Source organism: Heptranchias perlo, chromosome 25 (genome assembly GCF_035084215.1).
Source record: "Heptranchias perlo isolate sHepPer1 chromosome 25, sHepPer1.hap1, whole genome shotgun sequence".
Classification (NCBI taxonomy): domain Eukaryota; kingdom Metazoa; phylum Chordata; class Chondrichthyes; order Hexanchiformes; family Hexanchidae; genus Heptranchias; species Heptranchias perlo.
Window position 1 is genome coordinate 1,270,726 of NC_090349.1, and position 21,981 is coordinate 1,292,706.

Sequence of the window (21,981 nt, forward strand, 5' to 3'; positions counted from 1 at the left end):
TACATATTTGGCTTCTCAGAATGCCCCTTAATCCTTCTCCATCCAGAAGTGCAATTGTCTTTTAACCTAGTTATGTTTAATCCTTTTCAGTGACCTTCCTGGTATAAGTTTGTTGACTTCGCCATCATCATATCACATTTTAATATTCCCAAAAACAAAATAAAACAAAACAAAAAGACTTGGTTATCATTCTTTTTCTAAGTTCCTGCTGTGAATGATGCATCTCCAGTACAATGGCTATCATGTATTTCCTTTGTTTCAGGTTTTAAGAGTTTTTCCCTCACATCCGTTGAACTACAGATGCTCACAAATTCATGTGTGAAGCTGCAAACTGTCCATAATATTCCTTTAACCATCAATAAAGAAGGTAAGCAGCAAAGAATGCCTTTGTGATAATCTGAACACGGCTCTTTATGAGATGTATCCTAATGGCATTCTGCCATGTTTTCTTTTGTATGGATTCACCGCCCAACACTGATGAGCCATCACCACTAGGGGGTAGTATTCAGCTGTGGCATTGGTTTTAATTGAGTTGCAGTGTTTTCAAAACTCAAGATTTCTTGTCAGCTCAGTCTGATTGTTGCCAGTGTAGAAACTCACCGTTGGTTGTGATTTCCTTGGTCTCCTCTGTGTATTTGTAATACAATGGTCTCAAATCACAATTCATGCTTGATAATGATGACATTGCTATGAACAAAATTGATGAATGTTAAATGATCCCATCCTCTAACTGGAGGCAAGATGTAGGGTGCAAGGCAACAAAGTGATGGGGCAGGAGCAATAGAACACTTTCATCTTCAGATGCTCCAGAAGTTGTTTCTATTTAGCGTTTTTATACTAGTGCATGATTAGTTTTGATTTGGCATTTACACTGCACAATCTGGCTTCGTTGCAGCAACAGAATTGTAAGTCCACAAAAAACTTGGGTCTGTGGTTTTGCCAGAAGTAAGAGAGCCAGATTCAGTCGTGTCAGCACCGAAAGCTTCCAGAATCTGTCCTAAACATGTAAAAGCGTCTTTTGGTCACTAACAGTCCAAAAAGAACATTCACTTGCAAATTGGCCAATTAGGATGATTTCTCAGCAAAGTGTAAGGGTACTGTCATCACAGCTTAGATTTGGATAATGATTCAGTGCTGCTGCAGGTTCCATATTGTTCCAGGTGGGAAACTTACTGATGGTACATGGAGAAGCCATTAATTCACAGCTATTCTGTTGAGCAGGTCCAGCCAAAAGTTCTGATCCCCCTTCTGTGCATAGTGACCTATGCTACAATCTACAGATAGATATTGATGTTTTCAAGCTTGGGAAAGCCAAACTTATTCTGCAAAGAGAAAATCTAGTTACTGAAAATGCCAATTGTTATATACAACAACTTGCATTTATATAGAGCCTTTAAAGTAGTAAAACATCCCAAGGTGCTTCATGGGAGCAATTATCAGACACAATTTGACACTGAGCTACAAAAGAAGATAGTAGGACAGGTGATCAAAACATGGTCAAAGAGGCAGGTTTTAAGGAGCGTCTTAAAGGAGGAGAGAGAGGTCGAGAGATGGAGAAGCTTAGGGCCTAGACAACTAAAGGCACGGCCACCAATGATGGAGCGATTAAAATCGGGAATGCGCAAGAGGCAAGAATATATATTCGGACTTACCAATCAATCTCCTGTGATGGTGCACATGGGAAATCAAGGCCAAGTGCTGTATTCAGGCCAAACAGGGTTAGAGGGTTTTGGGACAATTGGACCAGGGTGGGGAAGGAGGGAAAGGGGCAGCTAGGAGAAGAGGCAGGAGAGGAGGATGGAGAAACAGGGAAGGGACAGGAAGGAATTAGAGGAAAGAAGGGAGAAGAACAGCGGAGGCGGCAGGTAAGGGAGCAGATGGAAGAAGGGGGTGCAGAGAGGAGAGGGAGCATGAGGGGGAAGGAGGTGAGCAAAGCCAGAGAAACTGTCAGCAAGGAAGGGACGCACAGATTTTCATCTTAGGGGGTGGAGGTGCTGAGGTTTTGAAATTTCTATCAGTGGGTAAGGGGCTTTACACCTTCCGTTTACCCAGGAACCAAAATCATTGGGGGTGGGGGAAGTTTGTTGTGCTGAGCAGCATTTTTCTTCCCATTGATGGAAGGGTTATAAAAGTGGAATTTCGCTCTAGGGTTGCCCGCCTTCAGTTCCCCACTTCAGTTCCCCACTTCAGTTCCCCACTTCAGTGCCATGATTCTGCTTTAATTTGGGTGATTGAGCTTCAGTTCTGGACAAGCCTCTGATTTTCTCTTAGGGAGTTGGGGGGCTTCTGTTGATATGGATTTTTATCGAAGTGGGGTACAGTTGTACTTGAGGTTCAGAATTTCCCTCAATGGGTGGGGAGCAATCTCCCCAATACTTGGGATTTGGGCAAGTATAGAGTGCCTTTATGTTGTATTTGAGTCTTACTTTGGGAGGGAGGAGAGTTGATGTCATGCCAGGAAGCTCCAGGGTTTCAGGTGGCTTGTGAAAACTTAACTCTCAGGAAACAATGGGTTCATCGACAAAAATGGTCGTGCATTCCAGTGCATCGGGATACGAGGATCACTATAGGTCGGATGGGGTCAGGTTTAATTCATTTTAATTACAGTCAAGCCCTCTTAAATCATAGTATCATAGAAAATTTATGACACAGAAGGAGACCATTCAGCCCATCATGTCCGCGCTGGCCAAAAATGAGCCACCCAGCTTAATCCCACTTTCCGGCACTTGGTCCGTAGCCCTGTAGGTTACAGCACTTCAAGTGCTCATCCAAGTACTTTTTAAATGAGGATTTGTGCCTCTACCACCCTCTCAGGCAGTGAGTTCCAGACCCCCACCACCTCGTGGGTGAAGTATTTTTTCCTCAGCTTCCCTCTAATCCTTCTACCAATCACTTTAAATCTGCGCCCCTGATTATTGACTTCTCTGCTGAGGGAGATAGGTCCTTCCTATCCACTCTATCAAGGCCCCTCATAATTTTGTAAAACTCAATTAAATCTCCCCTCAGCCTCCTTTGTTCCAAAGAGAACAACCCCAGCCTATCCAATCTTTTCTCACAGCTAAAATTCTCCAGCCCTGGTAACATCCTCGTAAATCTCCTCTGTACCCTCTCGAGTGCAATCACATCTTTCCTGTAATGTGATGACCAGAACTGTACGCAGTACTCAAGCTGTGGCCAAACTAGTTTTTTATACAGTTCCAGCATAAATGAATAACTGATACAAGAATAAAACATTTAAGAGAATAAAATCTCCATGCACAAATCCCTATTATAGAATCATAGAATGGTTAGAGCACAGAAGGAGGCCATTCAGTCTGTCGAGCCCGTGCCGGCTCTTTGTAAGAGCAATTCAGTTAGTCCCATTCCCCTGTTCTTTCCCTGTAACCCTGCAAATTTTTTCCCTTCAAGTATTTATCCAATTCCTTTTTGAAAGCCACACTTGAATCTGCTTCCACCATCCTTTCAGACAGCACATTCCAGATCATAACTACTCGCTGCGTAAAAAAGTTTTATCTTTGGCTCTTTTGCCAATCACCTTAAATCTGTGTCCTCTGGTTCTTGACCCTCCCGCCAATGGGAACAGTTTCTCTTTATTTACTTTATTTAAACTCTTCATGATTTTGAACACTTCTATCAAATCTCCTCCCAACCTTCTCTGTTCCAAGGAGAACAACCCCAGCTTCTACAGTCTATCCGTGTAACTGAAGTCCCTCATCTCTGGAATCATTCTATTAAATCTTTTCTGCACCCTCTCTAAAGACTTCACATCCTTCCTAAAGTGCGATGCCCAGAACTGGACACAATACTCCAGTTGTGGCCGAATCAGTGTTTTAGAAAGGTTGAGCATAATTTCTGTACTTTTGTAGTCTATGCCTCTATTTATAAAGCCCTGAATCCCGTATGTTTTTTTAACCGCTTTCTCAACCTGTCCTGCCACCTTCAAAGATTTGTGTACATACACCCCCAGATCTTTCTGTTCCTGCGCTCCCTTTAGAATTATACCATTTAGTTTATATTGCCTCTCCTCATTCTTCCTACCAAAATGTATCACTTCGCACTTCTCTGCGTTAAATTTCCATTAAACGTTAAACCACCACGTGTCTGCCCATTCCACCAGCCTGTCTATATCCTCTTGAAGTCTATCACTATCCTCCTCACTGTTTGCTACACTTCCAAGTTTTGTGTCATCTGCAAATTTTGAAAATGTGCCCTTTACACCCAAGTCCAAGTCATTAATATATATCAAAAAAAGCAGTGGTCCCAGCACCGACCCCTGGGGAACAGCACTGTACACCTCCCTCCAGTCCGAAAAACAACCGTTCACCACTACTCTCTATTTCCTGTCACTTAGCCAATTTTGTATCCATGCTGCCACTGCCCCTTTTATTCCATGGGCTTCAATTTTGCTGACTAGCCTATTATGTGGTACTTTATCAAACACCTTTTGAAAGTCCATTTACACATTAACCGCATTGCCCTCATCAACCCTCTCTGTTACCTCATCAAAAAACTCAATCAAGTTAGTAAAACACGATTTGCCTTTAACAAATCCATGCTGGTTTCTCTTTATTAATCCACACTTGTCCAAGTGACTATTAATTTTGTCCAGGATTATCGTTTCTAAAAGTTTCCCCACCACTGAGGTTAAACTGACTGGCCTGTAGTTGCTGGGTTTATCCTTACACCCTTTTTTGAACAAGGGTGCAACATTTGAAATTCTCCAGTCCTCTGGCACCACCCCCATATCTATGGAGAATTGTAAGATTATGGCCAGTACCTCCGCAATTTCCATCCTTACTTCCCTCATCAAGCAAGGATGCATCCCATCCAGACCGGGGGACTTATCTACTTTAAGTACAGCCAGCCTTTCTAGTACCTCCTCTTTATCAATTTTTAGCCCATCCACTACCTCAACTGCCATAAGGAGGGATGATATATTAGCAGGTTCCTCTAATGAGGCCATATGGGTGGAGCTTAAAAACAAAAAGGGGGCAAGCACTTTGATGGGAGTGTACTATAGGCCCCCAAACAGTCAGGGGGAGATAGAGGAACAGATATGTAGGCAAATCTCAGAAAATTGTGCAAATAATCGGGTAATAATAGTGGGGGATTTCAACTTCCCCAATATTAACTGGGATACTCAGAGTGTAAAAGGCTTAGAGGGTACAAAATTCTTAACGTGCATCCAGGAGATCTTTTTGAGCCAGCATGTAGAAAGTCCTACAAGAGAGGGGGCGGTACTGGACCTAATTCTAGGGAATGTGGCCGGCCAAGTGGAAGAAGTGCTAGTAGGTGAGCCCTTTGGTGACAGTGACCATAATTCGGTGAGATTTAAGGTGGTCATGGAAAAGGACAGGGAGGGGCCGGAAATAAAGGTTCTAAATTGGGGGAAGGCCGATTTTAATAGGATAAGGCAGGATCTGGCCAAAATGGACTGGGATCAGCAGCTTGTAGGAAAATCCGCATCGGAGCAATGGGAGTCTTTCAGAAGGGAGATTGAGACCATACAATGGCAACATGTTCCCGTAAAGGTCAAGGGTGGTTCCAAGAACTCCAGGGAACCTTGGATGTCAGGGGATATACGAGAATGGATTAGGAAAAAAAGGAGGGCTTTTGGCAGATACAAAAGGCTAAAGACGGAGGAAGCCCGAGAGGAGTACAAAAAGTGCAGGGGGATACTTAAAAAAGAAATTAGGAGATCAAGGAGGGGCCATGAAATAACACTGGCGAGCAAAATAAAGGAAAATCCTAAGATGTTTTATAAGTATATTAAGGGTAAGAGGATAACTAGGGAAAAAATAGGGCCCATTAGGGACAAAAATGGCAATCTGTGTGTGGAGCCGGCAGATGTAGGAGGGGTTCTAAATGAATTTTTTGCATCTGTTTTCACGATGGAGAAGGACGATGTCGACATAGAAATACGGCAGGGGGACTGTGATATACTCGAACATATTAACATCGAGCGGGAGGAGGTATTGGCGGTTTTAGCAGGCCTAAAAGTGGATAAATCCCCAGGCCCGGACGAAATGTATCCCAGGCTACTGTGTGAGGCAAAGGAGGAGATTGCGGGGCCTCTAACACATATATTCAGAACCTCTCTGGCCACAGGGGATGTGCCAGAGGACTGGAGAACCGCTAATGTAATACCATTATTCAAGAAGGGGAGTAGGGAAAAACCAGGGAACTACAGGCCAGTGAGCCTAACATCAGTGGTAGGAAAATTATTGGAAAAAATTCTGAAGGACAAAATTAGTCTCCACTTGGAGAAGCAAGGATTAATCAGGGATAGTCAACATGGCTTTGTCAAGGGAAGATCATGTCTGACTAATTTGATTGAATTTTTTGAGGGGGTGACTAGGCGTGTGGATGAGGGTAACGCAGTGGATGTGGTATACATGGATTTCAGTAAGGCCTTCGATAAAGTCCCACACAGGAGACTGGTCAAGAAGGTACAAGCCCATGGAATCCAGGGTGCCTTGGCACTTTGGATACAAAACTGGCTTAGTGGCAGAAGGCAGAGGGTGATGGTCGAAGGTTGTTTTTGTGACTGGAAGCCTGTGGCCAGTGGGGTACCACAGGGATCGGTGCTGGGTCCCTTGCTGTTTGTGGTCTACATTAACAACTTGGATATGAATGTAAAAGGTATGATCAGTAAGTTCGCTGATGATACAAAAATTGGTAGGGTGGTAAATAGCGAGGAGGATAGCCTCAGTCTGCAGGACGATATAGATGGGTTGGTCAGATGGGCGGAACAGTGGCAAATGGAATTTAACCCGGAAAAGTGCGAGGTGATGCACTTTGGAGGGACTAACAAGGCAAGGGAATACACAATGAATGGGAGGACCCTAGGCAAGACAGAGGGTCGGAGGGATCTTGGTGTGCAAGTTCACAGATCCCTGAAGGCGGCGGAACAGGTAGATAAGGTGGTAAAGAAGGCATATGGGATACTTGCCTTTATTAGCCGAGGCATAGAATATAAGAGCAAGGAGGTTATGATGGAGCTGTATAAAACACTGGTTAGGCCACAGCTGGAGTACTGTGTGCAGTTCTGGTCGCCACACTACAGGAAGGATGTGATCGCTTTGGAGAGGGTGCAGAGGAGATTCACCAGGATGTTACCAGGGCTGGAGCGCTTCAGCTATGAAGAGAGACTGGGAAGATTGGGTTTCATGATGTGGAGATGCCAGTGATGGACTGGGGTTGACAATTGTAAACGATTTTACAACACCAAGTTATAGTCCAACAATTTTTATTTGAAATCTACAAGCTTTCGGAGGCTTCCTCCTTCCTCAGGTAAATGTGACATTTACCTGAGGAAGGAGGAAGCCTCCGAAAGCTTGTAGATTTCAAATAAAAATTGTTGGACTATAACTTGGTGTTGTAAAATCGTTGAAGATTGGGTTTGTTTTCCTTGGAGCAGAGGAGGCTGAGGGGGGACATGATTGAGGTGTACAAAATTATGAGGGGCACAGATAGGATGGATACTAAGGAGCTTTTTCCCTTCGTTGAGGGTTCTATAACAAGGGGGCATAGATTCAAGGTAAAAGGCGGGAGGTTTGGAGGGGATTTGAGAAAGAACTTTTTCACCCAGAGGGTGGTTGGAGTCTGGAACTCACTGCCTGAAAGGGTTGTGGAGGCAGGAACCCTCAACATTCAAGAAGCATTTGGATGAGCACTTGAAATGCCATAGCATACAAGGCTACGGACCAAATGCTGGAATATGGGATTAGATTAGACAGGGCTTGATGGCCGGCGCGGACACGATGGGCCGAAGGGCCTCTATCCGTGCTGTATAACTCTATGACTCTAACTACCTCCTCTTTTACTGTGACTTAGGCAGCACCTTCTTCCTTGGTAAAGACAACTGCAAAGTACTCATTTAGTACCTCAGCCTCCGGACATAGATCTCCTTTTTGGTCTCTAATCGGCCCCACCCCTCCTCTTACTGCCCTTTTACTATTTACATGCCTATAGAAGACTATCTATTCTATCTGTTCCAATGATAGCTGTCCCTGTTAAATAAGTAAAACGTTTAAATGAATAGTGAAAGTCTAGACTTATTCATTTAAATGTTGTACTGCCTCTCTAAAGCTGAGTTGTTGAGCCCTTTTTGCTAATCAATTTGTTAAGCTCTTTTCTGACTACATGTGAAAATCGGCTAGTAACCAATTCAGCAATGTTTGAGTCTTTTTCACCTCATCAGGTGCTAAGGCTTCGAGTGCTCTTGGCAATCAATGTGACAAGTGCTTTTGTTTAAATGTGAAATCTGCCTCATTGGGCTAATACTCAAACTTGTGATGCTCATAACTTACATGTTTTAGCAGCCCACAAACCCTTTGACAACAAACTGTGACAGAAACTCTGTCTCTGTGAGTAATGGAAACACACCTCTAACAAGGAAGTTTCTTTCTCCTGTTGATGAGGTGAAAGTAATTACGATGCTGAATGGGCTGAAACCTTTCCAGAATGAAATCACTGAACAGTTTGATGTATCTCAGCCTTTTTTAAAGAAGATTTTAAAGTCCCTTTTTTAAAGATTTCTGCTGCACTGTAATGTGTATATTATAATGTAGTAGATGTCATAAATACACTTTGTTATCCATAGCTGTGTGATCGTTTTATAGTACTGTAATTGCAATCCATTTTGCATTCCATTATATGCTTCTTGCCAACCTTGATACAACAGTTAAAATGGATTAAAGAATAGAACAGTTAAGTGAATAAAATTACTTGGCAAAATCATTATTCATTTAGCAATTTTCAACCGTAACAAATGAATGTGGGAAGGAAATTCAGGGTTTAGAGGACTACGATGTGTGATGAGGAGAGGGCATTAATGAGGGTTGGACCAGCTATTTGATGGACAGTGGTTAAGGGCACTAAGGGAGACTGAGTCAAGGAGCTGCTGTCACTTTGTGGGAATGAGAATGTTACAGGAATATATTTTATGAAGGCAGCATGATGTCGCAGCAAAAACAGCACATCGAGATTTGCAGCCAGTGGCCAGAGCTGGCAACAGCAGGCAGACTTACCGCACTATATCAGTACGTTTCAGCACATTTACACACACTATCAATAAGTCAATTCGGAAGTCTGTCACATTACTTTAATTCAAAGACAGGACACTCAGTTGGATCAAAAGCAAAATACTGCGGATGCTGGAAATCTGAAATAAAAACAGAAAATGTTGGAAATACTCAGCAGGTCAGGCAGCATCTGTGGAGAAAGAAACAGAGTTAATGTTTCAGGTCGATGATCCTTCGTCAGAACTGGAAGTTTAATTTTCAACTTCTTCGAGTTCTGACAGGTCTTCAACCTGAAACGTTAACTTTCTTTCTCCACAGATGCTGCCTGACTTGCTGAGTATTTCCAGCATTTTCTGTTAATTACATTGGAAACCCTGATCACAGCACCACCTACATGGGTAATAGGTACTGCAGGTAAGTCTTGAACTTTTTATAATGCATTTTCCAATTGAGATAGTATGGCATAGGACTTTTCAGTGCATTTTGAAATGGAATGTTCCAAGCCACTCAATGAGTTTAATGTATAATAGATTATAAGCACACTGTAATGTCATGTTAGGATTGCACAATCACTTCAGCATACATTAAACAACCAGCAGAAAGGAAAAAGTTGACTTCAGAACCCAGTACGTCAGTGTCAGTGATATCTGCTTTTTATTTCTGTTTGTTAATCAGATTTTCTTTACTTCAGATATTTGTCCAATTTTCTCTTAAGATGCAATGGTCTCTGCCTCAACCGCTCCCTGTGGCAAAGCATTTCATGCTCCAACAACCCTCTATAAAGACATTTCTAACCTCTCTCCTCAATCTATGAGCAACAATTTTAAATTGACAGCTCCTTGTCATTGACTCGCCAACCAGAGGAAATAATCTTTCCCTATACACAGTAATCTAACTGTGGCCAAATTAGTATAAATTTATCATTGTCTCTTTACTCTTGTACTCACTGCCCCTATTTATAAAACCCAAAATACTGTTGGATTTTTCATAGTCAGTGACCTGCATTTGCATTTTCAGGGAATCATCACTCTGTTCATCCACACCTTTTAGAGTCTTTCTATTGAGTACTCCATTCCTTGTTTTTCCTCCCTAAGTGAATTACCTCACATTTATCCACATTAAATTGGATCTACAACCAAGCAGTTCAGTTCAAATGCAAACATCTTGTGTGATTTATTTAAATGTATTTTTGATTGGCAGCTCTTTTTGAATTCAACAGACAGTGATTTAAATTGACTGATTACCTTTTTCATAGTATATATCAACCTATAGTTTTCAAATCAGAGCGTCTGTCTGGAGCTTTTGATGAGAAAATCAGGTCACCAACGGAGTGTGCTGTGCATATAGTATTAAAAAGACATACTAGAATATACTTGGATATGGAGTAGGCACTTGAGCTGAGCTTGGACAAGGAAACCTAAGTATGTGGAACATGGCTCATGAAGTGATGTGATGCTATGTGATTCAAATTAAAGTTCTCATTCAATACTAAGAAATGTCGAGAGAGAGAAAGAGATGGATGAACACAACAAGAGACATTTGTTTATCAATCCTTTCCCAGGGAGAGAAAAATGACAGTTCTAACCTTTCAAATGTTTTGTTTGGAAATAGCACAGAAATGCTAATGACATCTTCAGAAACACACCGAAATCAGCTCAGTTTCTAGACAAGACCCCATTCTGTCATTTCTAAATGTGAAATCTTTGCTGTAAACTGCAGAAGAGAGCCAGATCTGCCTGTCACAATTCATAAAGAAATTGATGCACCCAATTCTCATTTGCATAGCTTGTGCTCAGTGGTTCTACAGTTGATGAATGTAAATAGTGAATGGCAGTGAAGACTGGAGGTGGATTAAAGAAATTAATATTTACATCTTGCAGTAAATTACTTAATTCAATAACTTTTGTTTTACACAAGCAACCTGTTGTCAAAACAAAATTGAGAAGCACTATGACCACTTGTCTTTGTATGAAGCCAATTAATTCTTTGTAAGCAAGTCTTCCAGAAGTTTCAAAACATGCACAATTTTGTCACATTACACTTCAGTATTTTTTTTATATTCGGTCGTCGGATGTGGGCGTCACTGGCGAGGCCGGCATTTATTGCCCATCCCTAATTGCCCTTGAGAAGGTGGTGGTGAGCCGCCTTCTTGAACCGCTGCAGTCCGTGTGGTGAAGATTCTCCCACAGTGCTGTTCGGAAGGGAGTTCCAGGATTTTGACCCAGCGACGATGAAGGAACAGCGATATATTTCCAAGTCGGGATGGTGTGTGACTTGGAGGGGAACATGCAGGTGGTGTTGATCCCATGTACCTGCTGCTCTTGTCCTTCTAGGTGGTAGAGGTCGTGGGTTCGGGAGGTGCTGTCAAAGAAGCCTTGGTGAGTTGCTGCAGTGCATCCTGTGGATGGTACACACTGCAGCCACTGTGCGCCAGTGGTGAAGGGAGTGAATGTTTAGGGTGGTGGATGGGGTGCCAATCAAGCGGGCTGCTTTGTCCTGGATGTTGTCGAGCTTCTTGAGTGTTGTTGGAGCTGCACTTATCCAGGCAAGTGGAGAGTATTCCATCACACTCCTGACTTGTGCCTTGTAGATGGTGGAAAGGCTTTGGGAAGTCAGGAGGTGAGTCACTCACCACAGAATACCCAGCCTCTGACCTGCTGTTGTAGCCACAGTATTTATATAGCTGGTCCAGTTAAGTTTCTGGTCAATGGTGACCCCCAGGATGTTGATGGTGGGGGATTCGGCGATGGTAATGCCGTTGAATGTCAAGGGGAGATGGTTAGATTCCCTCTTGTTGGAGATGGTCATTGCCTGGCACTTGTCTGGCGTGAATGTTATTTACCACTTATCAGCCCAAGCCTGGATGTTGTCCAGGTTTTCCTGCGGGCACGGACTGCTTCATTATCTGAGGGGTTGTGAATGGAACTGAACACTGCAATCATCAGCGAACATCCCCATTTCTGACCTTATGATGGAGGGAAGGTCATTGATGAAGCAGCTGAAGATGGTTGGGCCTGGGACACTGCCCTGAGGAACACCTGCAGCAATGTCCTGGGGCTGAGATGATTGGCCTCCAACAACCACTACCATCTTCCTTTGTGCTCGGTATGACTCCAGCCACTGGAGAGTTTTCCACCTGATTCCCATTGACTTCAATTTTACAAGGGCTCCTTGGTGCCACACTCGGTCGAATGCTGCCTTGATGTCAAAGGCAGTCACTCTCACCTCACCTCTGGAATTCAGCTTTTTTGTCCATGTTTGGACCAAGGTTGTAATGAGGTCTGGAGCTGAGTGGTCCTGGCGGAACCCAAACTGAGCATCGGTGAACAGGTTATTGGTGAGTAAGTGCCGCTTGATAGCACTGTTGACGACACCTTCCATCACTTTGCTGATGATTGAGAGTAGACTGATGGGACGGTAATTGGCCGGATTGGATTTGTCCTGCTTTTTGTGGACAGGACGTAACTGGGCAATTTTCCACATTGTCGGGTAGATGCCAGTGTTGTAGCTGTACTGGAACAGTTTGGCTAGAGGCGCGGCTAGTTCTGGAGCACAAGTCTTCAGCACTACAGCCAGGATGTTGTCGGGGCCCGTAGGCTTTGCTGTATCCAGTGCACTCAGCCGTTTCTTGATATCACGTGGAGTGAATCGAATTGGCTGAAGACTGGCTTCTGTGATGGTGGGAATATCGGGAGCAGGTCGAGATGGATCATCCACTCTGCACTTCTGGCTGAAGATGGTTGCAAACGCTTCAGCCTTGTCTTTTGCACTCACGTGCTGGACTCTGCCATCATTGAGGATGGGGATGATTACAAAGCCTCCTCCTCCCGTTAGTTGTTTAACTGTCCACCACCAATCACGACTGGATATGGCAGGACTGCAGAGCTTTGATCTGATCTGTTCGTTGTGGAATCGCTTAGCTCTGTCTATAGCATGTTGCTTCCGCTGTTTAGCATGCATGTAGTCCTGTGTTGTAGCTTCACCAGGTTGGCACCTCATTCCTAGGTACGCCTGGTGCTGCTCCTGGCATGCTCTTCTAGACTCCTCATTGAACCAGGGTTGATCCCTTGGCTTGTTGGTAATGGTAGAGTGAGGAATATGCCGGGCCATGAGGTGACAGATTGTGCTGGAATACAATCCTGCTGCTGATGGCCCACAGTGCCTCATGGATACCCAGTTTTGAGCTGCTAGATCTGTTCTGAATCTATCCCATTTAGCACAATGGTAGTGCCACACAACACGTTGGATGGTGTCCTCAGTACGAAGACGGGACTTCGTCTCCACAAGGACTGTGCGGTGGTCACTCCTACCAATACTATCATGGACAGACGCGTCTGCGACAGGTAGATTGGTGAGGACGAGGTCAAGTAAGTTTTTCCCTTGTGTTGGTTTGCTCACCACCTGCCGCAGGCCCAGTCTGGCAGCTATGTCCTTCAGGAATCGGCCAGCTCGGTCAGTCGTGGTGCTACCGAGCCACTCTTGGTGATGGATGTTGAAGTCCCCCATCCAGAGTACATTCTGTGCCCTTGCTACCCTTAGTGCTTCCTCTCAGTGGTGCTCAACATGGAGGAGGACTGATTCATCAGCTGAGGGAGGACGGTAGGTGGTAATCAGCAGGAGGTTTCCTTGCCCATGTTTGACCTGATGCCATGAGATTTCATGGGGTCTGGAGTCAATGTTGAGGACTCCCAGGGCCACTCCCGCCTGACTGTATATCACTGTACCGCCACCTCTGGTGGGTCTGTCCTGCCCGTGGGACAGGACATACCCAGGGATGGTGATGGAGGAGTCTGGGATGTTGGCTGAAAGGTATTATTCTGTGAGTATGGCTATGTCAGGCTGTTGCTCGACGAGTCTGTGGGACAGCTCTCCCAATTTTGGCACAAGTCCCCAGATGTTATTGAGGAGGACATTGCAGGGTCGACTGGGCTTGGTTTGCTGTTGTCGTGTCCGGTGCCTGGTGGTCCGATGCCGGCTGGTCCGTCCGGTTTTATTCTTATTATGACTTTTCGTAGCGAGATTGTACAACTGAGTGGCTTGCTTGGCCATTTCAGAGGGTGATTAAGAATCAATCACATTGCTGTGGGTCTGGAGTCACATATAGGCCAGACCGGGTCAGGGCGGCAGGTTTCCTTTCCTAAAGGGGGTTAGTGAACCAGATGGGTTTGACATTTTGCAGAAAAAGTATTATTGGCACCTGTTCAGAACTGGTGTTAGAGCAATAGGTGCTTAAAAGGATCCAAATTAAATAAAACCAACATGTGGGACAGTGAAGAAGCTGGGACAAATTCTGAAAATCCCAGATTGTCCTGATAGGAAGATGTTCCACATGCTGCAACCACCCTAATGTGGGTGCCAAGGGCATAGATAGAGTCATAGAGTCATAGAGTCATACAGCACGGATAGAGGCCCTTCGGCCCATCGTGTCCGCGCCGGCCATCAGCCCTGTCTACTCTAATCCCATATTCCAGCAATAGAGGCATGTGTTATCACCTGAGGTCAAAGCCATGCTGTAATACAAAATAGCCTGAGAAGACAGACCTGAAGAGCATTCACACAACATTGTTTGATTTTTGCATTGTGAATGATTATATAATTTGGATCAGCGTGTTACTGATAGGACTACTGACATTCTGCCTGCTATTAGCATGACGTGAGTATATCTGACTTTTCACAACACGATTGTACACATGATCATACAAAAATGACGTATAGGAGAAACACACTGCTCCATCCAGCCTCTCCTGTACTGTTGTAATGCCTTATGCATCACAATACATACACTCCCCACCCCACCCAGAATCTATGTCATCTTTTGGGAGAGACAAAAAATCAGATAAAATCCCAGGCTAATTTGGGCGGGAAAATTTTTCTGCGACCCCCTTAGGAGATCAACACGAGTCCAGGAGTCCGCTCTGGCCCTGGTTAACGTTACCATGTATCTATCTCTTGTACAAGGTGGAGATCAACACGAGTCCAGGAGTCCGCTCTGGCCCTGGTTAACATTACCATGTATCTATCTCTTGTACAAGGTAATCACTATTAGGCGAGAGTCCAAACAATGTGCTAATGATTCAGACCAGACAGAAAGCTCCATTAAGAACTACACAACAGGTTGCAGTTCCAGTACATACGTAATGGAGTAGCTGGGATTTGTATCTGTGATTTCATCTACATTCTGAGTTTTCAGTTATCAGCGTTGCAGCTGTGGAGAAATGCCTGCCTTATGAGTGACAAAGGTGGAGTTTTGCCCTCTTGACCTTGATGTGTGGCCTGGCAAGTTCTCCAAAAAAAAAAAGGAGGGAAGAAACCCGAATAACAGCTGAATTTTATTCTGCAGATAGATGTTATAGACAATATTACGCCATCTTACATTGTAATGTAAAATAAGTTTATTTAATGCTGGATATCTTTTGATGCTGTTGTTGGTAGGAACAAGAAGTTGGTGTTTAGGGAATTGCAGGCTGTCCTATCATTCTGTTGTATGGGATCTTGGGTTCATGTCACGCTACACGTTACCCCACCAGCGAACAAATGTTATCTGTTTTTAATATAACGGGTCAGTTGCTGTCTTTTCTATGTTTCTACCTCTCTATCTCTGTTTTTTTTTGTTTGTTGTTTTTTTTTGGTGATTTGTATATTCGGAGACCTTGCAGGTAACACCTGTCTGTCTGCACACTGATTGCCTTGGCAACGGACAGTTGAAAAAACTGTCTGTAATCACCAAGCATTGTTCCGTGAATTATAAATGCGATTTCATTTCGAGGATTTCATTTCCAACAAACGTTCACCTGAGGAAGGAGGAAGCCTCCGAAAGCTTGTGAATTTAAAATAAAATTGCTGGACTATAACTTGGTGTTGTAAAATTGTTTACAATTGTTGTATGTAAGCCATTGCTTTGATTTATCTATTTTGTAGAATGGGAGTGTTATTTTGTTAATTATTCCATTCTTCTCACTATAAAATCAGAAGTTACAGGAGCATTATCAAACAAAATTTGACACCAAGCCACATAAGGAGATATTAGAACAGTGTCCAAAAGCTTGGTCAAAGAGGCAGGTTTTAAGGAATGTCTTGATAAGTAGAGAGAGGCGGAGAGGTTTAGGGAGAGAATTCCAGAGCTTCGGGCCTAGGCAGCTGAAGGCACGGTCGCCAATGGTAGAGCAATTAAAATTGGGGGTGCACAGAGATCTCAGAGAGTTGTAGGGCTGGAAGAGGTTACAGAGATAGGGAGGGGCGAGGCTATGGAGGGATTTGAAAACAAGGATTTTAAAATCAAGGCGTTCCGCGAGCGGGAGCCAATGTAGGTCAGCGAGCACCAGGGGTGATGGGTGAACGGGACTTGGTGCGAGTTAGGATACAGGCAGCAGAGTTTTGGATGAGCTCAAGTTTATGGAGAGTGGAAGATGAGAGGCCGGCCAGGAGAGCATTGGAATAGTCGAGTCTAGAGATAACAAGGTCATGGATGAGGATTTCAGCAGCAGATGAACTGAGGCAGGGACGGTAATGGGCGGTGTTACGGAGGTGGAAGTAGGCGGTCTTTGTGATGGAGGATATGTGGTCGGAAGCTCATCTCAGGGTCCTCTAACAGTATTGCCACTGTGCTTTCCCAGGAGATCACATGGTTTTGGGTGGGGCAGAGAGTTTATATATTGTGAAGTACAAGGTATCACAATTGTGTGGGGCAGGCTGGATGGACTCGAGGGTCTTTTTCTGACCATCATTGATTGTATGCTCCTGAACACAGCATGGTCACATACCATCACCCCATTGAATGGTGATTCCACCAGGTAGAGGCACAGAACGTCAGCAGTGACCTCTTGTGTTTTTGAAACCTAGAATTGATTTAAGTTCAAAGATTGCTTGCCACCAAATCCATTTACCTCAGTTGCAGAGTTTTAGCAATTTTCAGCTAGGATGTTGATGCAGATGACGTTCAGCACAGAAGCACAGTTTTACTATTTATGAGAAGGAAGACCACCAATCAAGAAGGAACTTCGACAGCATCAGTAAATCCTGTCGCCCTGGCTGGAAGAGAATCTGTTGGATATATATGGCCTGTATGTGCAAAAGAAAAGAGAGGCCCTGAAATACTTCTGTACATCTACATTGAAGGTGATTGCATTCTGCCCCATTGACCAACATTTTGTAGAAAGCAAAGAACAAAGATCCTCAAAGCATTAGTCAGTGGATCTGTTTTATCCATGTGAAGTGATACATTTTGGTAGGAAGAACGAGGCGAGGCAATATAAACTAAAGGGTACAATTCTAAAGGGGATGCAGGAACAGAGAGATCTGGGAGTATATGTGCACAGGTCGTTGAAGGCGGCAGGGCAGGTTGAGAAAGCGGTTAAAAAAGCATACGGGATCCTGGGCTTTATAAATAGAGGCATAGAGTACAAAAGCAAGGATGATGAACCTTTATAGCTGTGAGGATGGATGATATGTTAGAAGGATCATCAAATGAGGCCATATGGGTTGAGCTAAAGAATAAAAAAGGGGCAGTCACATTACTAGGAGTGTACTAATGGCCCCCAAATAGTCCAAGGGAGATAGAAGAACAAATATGTCGGCAAATTTCTGAGAAGCACAAGAAGAGTAGGACAGTAATAGTAGGGGATTTCAACAACCCTAATATTAACTGGGACAGAAATAGTGTGAAGGATCTGGAGGGTGCAAAATTCTTAAATTACATTCAGGAGAAATTTCTGAGCAAACCCAACAAGAGAGGGGGCAGTTCTGGATTTAGTTTTAGGGAATGAAGCTGGGCAGGTGGAAGGAGTATCAGTGGGAGAGCATTTTGGTGGTAGTGATCATAATTCAGTTAGTTTTAACATAGTTATGGAAAAGGACAAAGATAGAACAGGAGTAAAAGTCCTCAATTGGGGAAAGGCCAATTTTACTAAGCCAAGAAGTGATTCATCAAAAGTGGACTGGAAACAGCTACTTGAAGGTAAATCAGTGTCAGAGCAGTGGGAGACATTCAAGGGAGAGACAGTGAGGGTGCAGAACAAACATGTCCCCACAAAGAAAAAGAGTGGGGCTGCCAAATCTAGAGCCTCCTGGATGTCAAGGAGCAGACAGGATAAGATAAGGCAAGAAAGGAAAGCTTAAGTCAGATACCAAGAACTCAATACTACAGAAAGCCTAGAGGAGTATAAAAAGCACAGGGGTGAAATTAAAAAGGAAATTAGGAAAGCAAAAAGAGGGCATGAAAAAGTACTGGCAAGGAAACCCCAAAGATGTTTTATAAATACATTAAGAGCAAGAGGATAACTAAGGAAAGAGTAGGACCTATTAGAGACCAAAAAGGTAACCGATGTGTGGAGGCGGCAGATGTGGGTATGGTTCTTAATGAATACTTTGCATCTGTCTTCACAAAAGAGAGGGACGATGCAGACATTGTAATTAAGGAGGAGGAGTGTGTAATATTGAATGGGATAAACTTATTGAGAGGGGAAGTATTAAGAGAATTAGTATCTTTGAAAGTAGATAAATCGCCAGGCCAGGATGAAATGTATCCCAGGCTGTTAAAAGAAGCAAGGGAAGAAATAGCGGAGGCTCTGACCATAATTTTCCAATCCTCACTGGATACAGGCGTGGTGCCGGAGGATTGGAGGACTGCTAACGTCGTACCATGGTTTAAAAAGGGAGCGAGGGATAGATCGAGTAATTTTAGGCCAGTCAGTCTAACGTTGGTGGGCAAATTATTGGAATCAATTCTGAGGGACAGCATAAACCGTCACTTAGAAAGGCACGGAGTAATCAAGGACAGTCAGCATGGATTTGTTAAGGGAAGGTCATATCTCACTGACTTGATTGAATTTTTTCAGGCGGTAACAAGGAGGGTCGATGAGGGTAGTGTATTTGATGTAATCTACATGGATTTTAGCAAGGCTTTTGACAAGGTCCCACATGGCAGACTGGTCAAAAAAATACAAGCCCACGAGATCCAAGGGAAAGTGGCAAGTTGAATCCAAAATTGGCTCAGTGGCAGGAAGCAAAGGGTAATGGTCGACGGGTGTGTTTTTGTAACTGGAAGGCTGTTTCCAGTGGGATTCCGCAGGGCTCAGTACTAGGTCCCTTGATTTTTGTGATATATATCAATGATTTGAACTTAAATGTAGGGGGCATGATTAAGAAGTTTGCAGATGATACAAAAATTGGCCGTGTGGTTGATAGTGAGGAGGAAAGCTGCAGACAGCAGGAAGATATCAATGGACTGGTCAGGTGGGCAAAAAAGTGGCAAATGGAATTCAATCCAGAGAAGTGTGAGGTAATGCATTTGGGGAGGACAAACAAGGCAAGGGAATACACTATAAATGTGAGAATACTGGAAGGTGTAGAGGAACAGAGGGACCTTGGAGTGGATTTCCACAGATCCCTGAAGGTAGCAGGACAGGTATATGGAATACTTTCCTTTATTAGCCGAGGCATAGAATATAAGTCATGATGTGGAGATGCCGGTGATGGACTGGGGTTGACAATTGTAAACAATTTTACAACACCAACTTATAGTCCAGCAATTTTATTTTAAATTCACAAGCTTTCGGAGGCTTCCCCCTTCGTCAGGTGAACGATGGGATTGCCCATCCCTAATTGCCCTCGAGAAGGTGGTGGTGAGCCGCCTTCTTGAACCGCTGCAGTCCGTGTGGTGACGGTTCTCCCACAGTGCTGTTAGGAAGGGAATTCCAGGATTTTGACCCAGCGACGATGAAGGAACGGCGATATATTTCCAAGTCGGGATGGTGTGTGACTTGGAGGGGAACGTGCAGGTGGTGCCTGCTGCTCTTGTCCTTCTAGGTGGTAGAGGTCGCGGGTTTGGGAGGTGCTGTCGAAGAAGCCTTGGCGAGTTGCTGCAGTGCATCCTGTGGATGGTACACACTGCAGCCACAGTGCGCCGGTGGTGAAGGGAGTGAATGTTTAGGGTGATGGATGGGGTGCCAATCAAGCGGGCTGCTTTATCTTGGATGGTGTCGAGCTTCTTGAGTGTTGTTGGAGCTGCACTCATCCAGGCAAGTGGAGAGTATTCCATCACACTCCTGACTTGTGCCTTGTAGATGGTGGAAAGGCTTTGGGGAGTCAGGAGGTGAGTCACTCGCCGCAGAACACCCAGCCTCTGACCTGCTCTCGTAGCCACAGTATTTATATGGCTGGTCCAGTTCAGTTTCTGGTCAATGGTGACCCCCAGGATGTTGATGGTGGGGGATTCGGCGATGGTAATGCCGTTGAATGTCAAGGGGAGGTGGTTAGACTTTCTCTTGTTGGAGATGGTCATTGCCTGGCACTTATCTGGCGCGAATGTTACTTGCCACTTATGAGCCCAAGCCTGGATGTTGTCCAGGTCTTGCTGCATGCGGGCTCGGACTGCTTCATTATCTGAGGGGTTGCGAATGGAACTGAACACTGTGCAGTCATCAGCGAACATCCCCATTTCTGACCTTATGATGGAGGGAAGGTCATTGATGAAGCAGCTGAAGATGGTTGGGCCAAGGACACTGCCCTGAGGAACTCCTGCAGCAATGCCCTGGGGCTGAGATGATTGGCCTCTAACAACCACTACCATCTTCCTTTGTGCTAGGTATGACTCCAGCCACTGATTCCCATGGACTTCAATTTTACTAGGGCTCCTTGGTGCCACACTTGGTCAAATGCTGCCTTGATGTCAAGGGCAGTCACTCTCACCTCACCTCTGGAATTCAGCTCTTTTGTCCATGTTTGGACCAAGGCTGTAATGAGGTCTGGAGCCGAGTGGTCCTGGCGGAACCCAAACTGAACATCGGTGAGCAGGTTATTGGTGAGTAAGTGCCGCTTGATAGCACTGTCGACGACACCTTCCATCACTTTGCTGATGATTGAGAGTAGACTGATGGGGCGGTAATTGGCCGGATTGGATTTGTCCTGCTTTTTGTGGACAGGACATACCTGGGCAATTTTCCACATTGTCGGGTAGATGCCAGTGTTGTAGCTGTACTGGAACAGCTTGGCTAGAGGCGCAGCTAGTTCTGGAGCACAAGTCTTCAGCACTGCAGCTGGGATGTTGTCGGGGCCCATAGCCTTTGCTGTATCCAGTGCACTCAGCCGTTTCTTGATATCACGTGGAGTGAATCGAATTGGCTGAAGACTGGCTTCCGTGATGGTGGGGATATCGGGAGGAGGCTGAGATGGATCATCCACTCGGCACTTCTGGCTGAAGATGGTTGCAAACGCTTCAGCCTTGTCTTTTGCACTCACGTGCTGGACTCCGCCATCATTGAGAATGGGGATGTTTGCAGAGCCTCCTCCTCCCGTTAGTTGTTTAATTGTCCACCACCATTCACGACTGGATGTGGCAGGACTGCAGAGCTTTGATCTGATCCGTTGGTTGTGTAATCGCTTAGCTCTGTCTATAGCATGTTGCTTCTGCTGTTTAGCATGCATGTAGTCCTGAGTTGTCGCTTCACCAGGTTGGCACCTCATTTTTAGGTACGCCTGGTGCTGCTCCTGGCATGCTCTTCTACACTCCTCATTGAACCAGGGCTGATCCCCTGGCTTGTTGGTAATGGTAGAGTGAGGAATATGCCGGGCCATGAGGTTACAGATTGTGCTGGAATACAATTCTGCTGCTGCTGATGGTCCACAGTGCCTCATGGATGCCTGGATGTGCTCCTGAAGTGCCGTAACCTACAGGGCTATGGACCAAGTGCTGGAAAGTGGGATTAGGTGGGGTGGCTCATTTTCGGCCAGCGTGGACACGATTGGCTGAATGGCCTCCTTCTGTGCTGTAAATTTACCGATTCTGTGACCATTGGTTCGGCCACAACTGGAGTATTGTTTCCAATTCTGGGCACCGCAGTTTGGGAAGGATGTGAAGGCCTCAGCGAGGGTGCAGAAAAGATTTCCGAGAATGATTCCAGGGATGAGGGACTTCGGTTCCGTGGAGAAGCTGGCTTTGTTCTCGTTAGAGCAGGGAATG

General features: G+C 44.7%; 1 pseudogene; it reads left to right on the forward strand.

Annotated features, from left to right (window-relative positions):
- Positions 1-21,981, forward strand: part of LOC137341921 (breakpoint cluster region protein-like) — a 743,894-nt pseudogene that overhangs the window by 548,411 nt on the left and 173,502 nt on the right.